The 8,731-nt window shown below is 25.0% G+C and overlaps 1 long non-coding RNA gene across 1 annotated transcript; it reads left to right on the top strand.

The window, feature by feature from the left end:
• Positions 1-875: 875 nt before the first annotated feature.
• LOC114187860 lies at positions 876-1,738 on the top strand. The gene is made up of 2 exons (XR_003605355.1): positions 876-1,037; positions 1,517-1,738. It is a non-coding gene; the product is annotated as an uncharacterized LOC114187860 (long non-coding RNA).
• The last annotated feature ends 6,993 nt before the right edge of the window (positions 1,739-8,731 follow it).

The following is an 8,731-nucleotide window of genomic DNA, read 5'->3' on the forward strand; positions in this document are numbered from 1 at the left end:
AAATTTTATCCCAAATCTTTTATAGTAGTGATAGTGGAGGGAGTAATAAGTAGAGGGCGGAACCATCACATTGAAAACTTGCAAAATAATTTTCAAAACTCTACCTTTTAACGTATATTTTTGTCTCTTATAATTTAATGATCTTTATTATTACCATTAATATATTTATTGTTATCATTATTATTATCATTAAGGTCTTAAATGATGTTATTAAGACACTAGTTAAGAATAATTAATACGCATTAAATCTTATAAAATTTTATAATTAATTGTGATATTAAATTAAATCTGATCTAATAATCATTAATACAATTTTATTTTATTTAAAGGACAAAAATGTTCATAAGTGTTGTACAATTGTGTTTAATATTTTATTTAATGTTCACTAATTAAATTTAAAAAATAACTATATTTTAAGATTGCTAAAAATTAAAATATAATTAAACATAAAAAATTTAAATTAATAGAAAATCAACAAAAAATAGTATTAAATATCTAAAAAGTTAAAAAAAGCAATTAAAATATTAATTTGGAACTTTATTGAGTTTCGTTTCTCTACCTTCTCGATAATTTTTTGCTATTAGCTTATCAAAATATCTTATATTAAAAAAATAGAATATTTCAATTATTAATTATAAATATAATATGTCAGAGAAATATTTTTTTCTACTTTTTAGTAGAGACCTTAAAATTTTCAAAATACTTATTTTGTATTATAAAGTTATTGTTTAAAAATTTCAAAGGATATTTTTGTCTTTACAAAATCTATTATATGCATTTATATTATTTTAATTAATGAAGTTAATTATTTCAGCTTTTAACATAAAAATAATGAACAATGTGCATTAATTATTTCTTAATCAGTGCTCTCAGGGCACTAATTAGCATTCTCCTTATCATTATAAATAATCTTTAGAGACGCAACTTTGTAATTTGAAAAATTATTCTAAAAATCCTTAAACACAGACACACACCAATGGCAAAAGTTGTATTGTTTCCTTGCTTGATGGTTTTATTTCTCGTGATATTTGCACCAGGTATGGTCCACTTTTTTCTTTTATACAATTATCTATATTATTTTATGGATTAAATATATTTTTGATATTTTAACTTTTGGTAAAAATTGAAATTAGTTTCAAATACGTTTCTCAGTTAATATTAAAATGAAAATATATGAAATCGTGTAAACAACTTAAATATTATTAAAAAACACGTTTAAAACATCAAATAAACTTAACAAACTTTGTTTTAAATGATTAAATTTACACATTTATAAAGTAGAAAAACTAAGTTTGACCAAAAATTCAAAATATAAATAATTTTAAAGTAAAAGTGAAGGAACAAAAACATACTTACCATTTTTTTTATTGCGAATTTAAGTAGAAAACTAAATTTTATTGAATCAAAATGAAAACTAAATATTATATAAAAATATATAAACTTATTATTTTAAATTTTATTTTAGAAGTGATGTATTATGAATTAAATTGATACGTGATTAATGTGATTTTTGTAGGGTTTGCGAATGCTTGTAACTACCCGTGCCATGACCCAAGTGCTTGTGCTAAATTACGCTGTGATCCCCCCGGTTGCGTAAAGCGATGCCGCAACTCTTGCTGCATTTGTCAATGTCTTGAAAATGAAAAAGCTCAAATAAACATGTAACAATTCCATGACATTGTCGTGGAATTTATAAGTAATAAGACAAGTTGAAGTAATAACATTGTTCATTATTCCCTATCGGACCTAGTCCTAGATTTCAGCGTGAGAGAAGTATGTTTGAAGTTCAAACATATTTCATAAATGGTGTGTTTGGTGTTGATACGTATTAGGAACCAACACATGTATGATATTCGTAGGATACACAAATTGGTAAAGTGTTAAATTTGAAAGATTTTTTTTGTCTCTAACATGATTTTGACATGACGCCAACAAAAAGTTAATAAGCACAAATCCAATGATATTCTAAAAAAACTCATAAACTTGTAAACTTACGATATAAGTTTCTATTATGATTACATAAATAAGAAACAAATATTATATAATCACTATATTTTGTTTTCTGGATTTTAGATAAATAGATTAAATTTATTTTTTATTATGTGACAATGTGTTTAAATTATTATATTTGACTAATCTTTTTTATAAATGATTTTGAAGATGTGAATACATAATGATCTAATATATGGATTTGTATCCATGTGTCCTACATTTTGGAGCCTACATGTGTCGAAGTATTAGTGTTCATGTCGTGTCTAGTGTTCATGTCAGTGTCATAGCTACATATTGACTAGTGATAATACTCATTTCAAGTATATAAGTGAGTGCAAATCTCACCTTACAAGTCGATTTTATGGAGTGAGTTAGTCTTAAAGTCCACTTCTTAACATGGTATTAGAGTCTATCCTAGCGAGATTTGTTGTTTCTTAGGTCTATTGTTTTACCCGCTAGTGCATTGGCGCCTTCTGTGGGGAAAAAATGATTTCCCTTAGCCCTCCATTGGGGCATAAACCCTCATTCCCCTTATATATCAACTGCGGGACTTATGTTTTGGTACACCCAATAGTCCCACATTGCTTAGGAGTCGTGACCAATAGAAGTTTAAATACTCCTTCCTCATTCCACTCTCGGAGACGCCTTTTAAGGACAAAACCGCGAAGGAGCTTTAGACTCCAAAGTGTACAATATCTCAAATGTGATGATTGAAATTAGCGATGTTATCTCATCGGACTTGAGATAGGAACATTGATATTGTCTGTGGATAATACGTCGAATGTGGTGATTGACTCTAACGATGTCACTTGACGAACTTAGGGACAAAAACAAATTCCCTTAGCTCCATTTGGACAAGAACTCAAATGCGGTGAATGACCCTAATAATTTCCCTCGACAGACTTGGGATTGGAACATATAATGCACTACCATGTATTGCGGGGTACAAAATCCCATGGCTTTACCTCCAAGAAGTTAGGAGCATATTTGAAGCGAGTATTTTGATGGTTGTGATAACAAACGATGGAGGGGGTAGTTTCGAATTTTGAACATTAACATAAGCGATGAAGCATGTGTTATAATTACTATAGTGATGGGTTATCTTTATGCATGGTGATGATAGTATAAAATGTGGAGGTAGGAAAAAGTTTTGCCTGAGCCCCATGGTGGATGCCTATTGTTTTTATCGGCATCCAGAGCATGTGGACCTTTAGACAGGTGTTAAGATCCAAGAGGTGGTTTAAATGCTTCTAATGTCTAGAATCAAATCCCTTGTTGGCCAGATGGGAAAGATCCACAGGCAAAAGAATCTCCAACGCTTAAGTTGGTCAGTTAGAAAGTTTTAGGATCTATGAATATAATAGTGAGTATGAAAGTGTGATTATACTCTCTAGGAAAATACCACATATATTTATAGGATTTATGGGCCCCACAATGGACGCCAAATGTTCTTATCAAGATTCAGAGCATGTGGACCTTTAACAGGTGGTAAGATCCAAGTGGTGGTTTGAATGCTTCTAATGACTGGAATTGAATCCCTTATTGGCCAAAAGGGAATAAGATCCATAAGAAAAAAAGACTTTGTGACTCTCAAGTCAATTAGTAAGAAAGCTTTAAGATATATGAGTATAGTAATAAATATGAGACTGTGATTATACTCGCTATAACACGAATATTATAAGGTTTATGGAATTTATAAAATATATTAAAATATAAGAGATAATAAAAACTTACCATCGCATTTATGATAAAGTAGTATGATAAAGTAGTATGATAATTACAGTAATATTTCATATAACCACCATATCTTTTGTTGATATATGATACGAAAATATATTTATGATGTAATCAAACAACTAATATTTTGTTAATATAGTATTAAATGTTGAAACTGTATAACTTAATCTTTTCAAATAATGAAAAGTTTCATTTAGTCATAAATTCCTTTAACTTCTTTAAGTGTTTATTGTTTTCAAGGATACTTAATATATTCAAATACTTTGAATGAGTAATGTCTTTTTCCGTTATTTTTAATTTGATTAATGTCACGCTATTTTCATTCAGTAATGTATATTTTAAAAAAAAATAGCAACATATTTTAGTGATTATATTTTAGTGATTAAAAGTAAATTATAAAAACTAATTTAGATACTAAATTATAAACTAAAAGTTATTGGTATCTAAAACAATCTCTATTATAAATATAAAATCATAATTGGTTTGTAAATTAGAGATCAAATTGGTCTCTAATGTTAGATATCAAGATTTTAACTACTAAAGAATTAGTTTTTAAATTAATTTTTAATTTTAAATAATTAGTCATTATAAAAGCTAATTTAAACATTAATTCTTTCATGACTTAAACTTTGGTAGCTAATGTTAAAAACCAATTTAGACTCTAATACACAAACCAATTATAATTTAGTATTCATAGTAGAGAGTATTTTAGATACTAACAATTTTTACTTTATAAATTAGTATCTAACTTAGTCACAATAGTGACTAATTATTTTTTATCTCTAAAATTAGTTGTTGTCTAATATTTTCTTCTCCTGATTATCTGATTTTTAATTTAATTATTATTTAAGAGATAATTAAATAATAATTAAATCTTAATAAAAAGATATCAACTTATATATATATATATAATTTACATTTATAATTTCTTTAATTTTATAATTTTGATATTTGTAATACGTACATAAGACGAAGAAATTTTATTAATTTACTAATCCTCTTTTTGCTAATACTCTTATTAATTCTTATATTACTCGTGGAAACATTTTAATAAGATGGTTGATATGTGTAGGGATACATAGAAAGTGATCATAATTAGTGATTTTAAAATTATAAGTTCGTTCATTTGGGGCTCATACAGAAGTAAGGCGGAAAAAATGTCACGTAATTATTAACCAAAATTGTATTCCAAAATATTGTTGTAATCATTGCCAAAAAAAATGGTTTGGGATATTTAACACCTCCTTTTATTTAAAGTGGAATTTTTAAATTTATTTTTCATACAAAAAAAAAAGATAAGTGAGAAAAACATCACATAAAATCATGACAATGGAGAAGATTAGTAAATTTTGTACTTTCTTCATGACTGAATTGATTGTTTCGGTTAAATTTGTTACCTAGGTTAAAAAAAACGGAAAAGTGTGCTTTGTCAGGAAAAAAAAAAAGAGTCAACAAGGATGTAACAATCACATTGAAAACTTTCTAAATAATCTATAATGCTTCAACTTCAACTTTAACTAATATCTTTATGTCTTAAAATTTATTTAATTGGAAAACTATATTTTGATTACTATTTTTTTATAACTTTTCTTACTATCATCTTATTTGGAACAAAAATAACATTTTTGTAATTTATATTTTTATTTCCATGTTGGTGTTTCTCTTTCTGTCCTTCTAAGTAAAGAAATAAGAATTCAATTATGAATAAATGGACCTAACATAAATATGGAAATAAAAATAAAAATTAAAAATATTATTTTTGTGCCAATACAAATATAAGGTAGTAAGAGAATTTGTAAAAAAATGATAACAAAATATCATTTTCCTTATTGATATTATTTTTTCCATCATTGTAACTTTTGTTATCACTATTATTATCATTATAAATAATCCTCAAAGACACAACTACGTAACTTGAAAAATTATTCTAAAATTCTCTTTAAATACATACACACCAATGGCAAAAGCTTCATTATTGTTTTCTTGCTTGACGGTTTTAATTCTAGTAATATTTGCATCAGGTACGCTCCATTATGTCATTTTATACATTTATCTATATTTATTTTGTTTTTATTCAGAATTTAAGTACAAATCCAAATTTGACCGAATAAAATTGAAATCTAAATATTATATAGAAAATTTATAAAATTATTATTTGAAGATTTTATTTTAGAAGAAATGTATATTGAATTAAATTGCTATGATTTTGTAGGGTTTGTGAATGGTTTGAATGGTTGTCGAAACCCTTGCGGTGAGTCAAGTTCTTGTGCTGGTCTTACTACTCTGCTCTGTGATTCCCCTGGTTGCGTAAAGGAATGCCGCAGCAATTGTTGTCGTTGTGTTTGTCCTGGAAATGAAAAAACTCAAATAAACGTGTAACAATTCCATGTTTTTGTTGTGGAAGTTATCGAAGTCGAAATAATAACATAGTTCTTTCTTCTTCATCAATTGCATTTCATATATCTCATTCTCAAATTGCATAAAACTAAAACAATTATATTTTCCTTCCAATAATTTCATATTGTTTAGAGATTAATAATCATAGTAAAAAATATGTTACTTAAAACATTTTTTTATACATATATTACTTTTATTAGTTAGTAGTGAAAACAAGTGTATTCACTTTTTTTTATCATGATAAAAAAAAATTAAAAATATCTTATAATTTTTATATTAGAAATAGTTGATTGAGTTTTAAAAGTATTTACAGAACTTAAAAGATAAAATAATACAATAAAATATATTAATAAAGTAAAATTAATAATGAATTGTGTATACTGAAATAACAGTTACAAAATGGTTATAAAAGTAAATTAAAAAGTATTTACAAAATTTTAAAAATGAAATAACAAAATAAAATAGACTAATAAAAGGTAAAATGGACATAGAATGGTATACTTCGAAACAACAGTTATTAAAGTGAATTATCTTCGTACATAGTTGTAGATAAATTTAATTATTTAAGTGATTTATTTAAGATAAATTATTATGATCGTTATTTAATAACATAAAAGCATATAAACTTTTGATCTTTTAAAATGCCGACGACATCTCTCTGTATTAACATGATATAAAATTTAAAATTTTGACTATATATTTATAAAAATAAAAAATGAAAAAATTATTTTAACAACGTCAACAATCAAATAAAACAGTAGAATAAAAATTATAACCAAATCTTAAAAATAATCTGACATATTAAATTCAAAAAATAAATTAAGTTTTATAATAAAAATCATGTTATGTGATATGAAAAATGGTCAGTCGAACATCATGTACAACCTTCATTAAATTTAGAGATATCATGCATATTATAAATTTACAGTATTAAATGTTGAATAATTTAAAAGCAGTGTTAAAGGTCGAAACTGTAGAATTTAATCTTTCAAATGATGCAAATTTTCATTCAATCATAATTTCCTTTAACTTCTTTAACTGGTTTTTTTTTCTTTTATAATAAATTATTCTTTTCATCTTTCTATTTGTCAAGTAATGTTAGTTTGATTCTCAAGTTTTTGTTTTCTGTCCCAATTTGATCCTTATTTTCTAAAAAATATTTAATTTAGTCCTTATGGTTAATTTGACCAGATGGGGTTAAAGTCAATGTCAAGTGTCAATTTTTTGTTTTTTGAATTTTTTGAATTTTTTTTTAAATTTTTTGAATTTTTTTAAAATTTTTTACACGTGTCACTTCACGGTTGTGTCACATGTCAAAATGATTCAATTTGGTCCCTATATTTGTTTTTAGTTTCAATTTAGTCCTAATTTTTGTAAAAATGAAGCAATATTGTCTCTCGTTAAATTGACACTCAATTTACTTTTTTGTAAATCTTATGGTGATATTCTTACTAAAATTAACGTTTTTATTAAATATTTCTAGAAATATTTAAAATTAAATTTAAATTCAATATAAAATATTAGAAATTTAGTTCCTAAACTTATGTGTGACAATTTATTTAATTTTTAATTTTCACTAAGTTTATATAATATGGTACACTTGATGCCTTTATATATGATGACAAAATTGTTAATTGTTGAAATTAAGTTTGGGCTTTAACTTTGTTTAATAATAAAACTAAATAAAAAAAAGCTTGTTTAAAAATATTTATACAAATATTTAATAAAAATGTCAATTTTAGTAAGAATATCATCATAAGATCTATACAAAAGTAGATTGGGTGTCAATTTAAGGAGAGACAATATTGTTTCAGTTTTACAAAAAATGGGACAAAATTGAAACTAAAAACAAATATAGAAACCAAATTGAATCATTGTGACACGTGGCACAACTGTGAAATGAATCTGTAAAAACTAAACAAATTCAAAAGAGGAGAGTGTGTGTGTATGGCACTGATTACATAACTGATGCCTTTGCAAAGAGCACTGGTTACGTAACCGGTGTGGTGTGTGTGTGTTGTTTTTTTTTTTACTTTTTTTTAACTATTTTTGTATAACTTTTTTTTAAAAATTTAATTGTCTAACTTTTTTCTAAAATTTAATTGTATAAATTTGTTTATATTCATAAAATTTTAATTTTTTTATTTTAAAATTTCATATAATTTTAATATATTTTTTAATTTGTATTAATTATTTATAATTATTTTTATAAAATCAAATTACAAATTTATTTTTTTTCCATCAAAGGTATTTTGGTAACTTTCTAATTCTATCTATTTTTATAATTTATTTTATCTATTACATCAATCAAATTTTTCACTAACTTTCATAAAACTTATCTCTAAATCCACTCACTTTATCCTCTAAATTCACTCAAAAGAACACACAAATTCATCTACTCAAATCTATTTTCAGACTCTCCCAAATCCATACTCCCAAAGGAACACACCCTAAAAGAATCCATAGAAGTTCACTTTAATATTAATATTCCTTATTCCTAACTTGGGAACTTACAGTAATTTTATAAATCATTCCATTAATCCATGCTTAAATACATTTTTTTCCATTAATAATCTTCTTTTACAACAATTATTTAACTTGATAT

This window comes from Vigna unguiculata, chromosome 6, assembly GCF_004118075.2.
Source record: "Vigna unguiculata cultivar IT97K-499-35 chromosome 6, ASM411807v1, whole genome shotgun sequence".
NCBI classification, from domain to species: domain Eukaryota; kingdom Viridiplantae; phylum Streptophyta; class Magnoliopsida; order Fabales; family Fabaceae; genus Vigna; species Vigna unguiculata.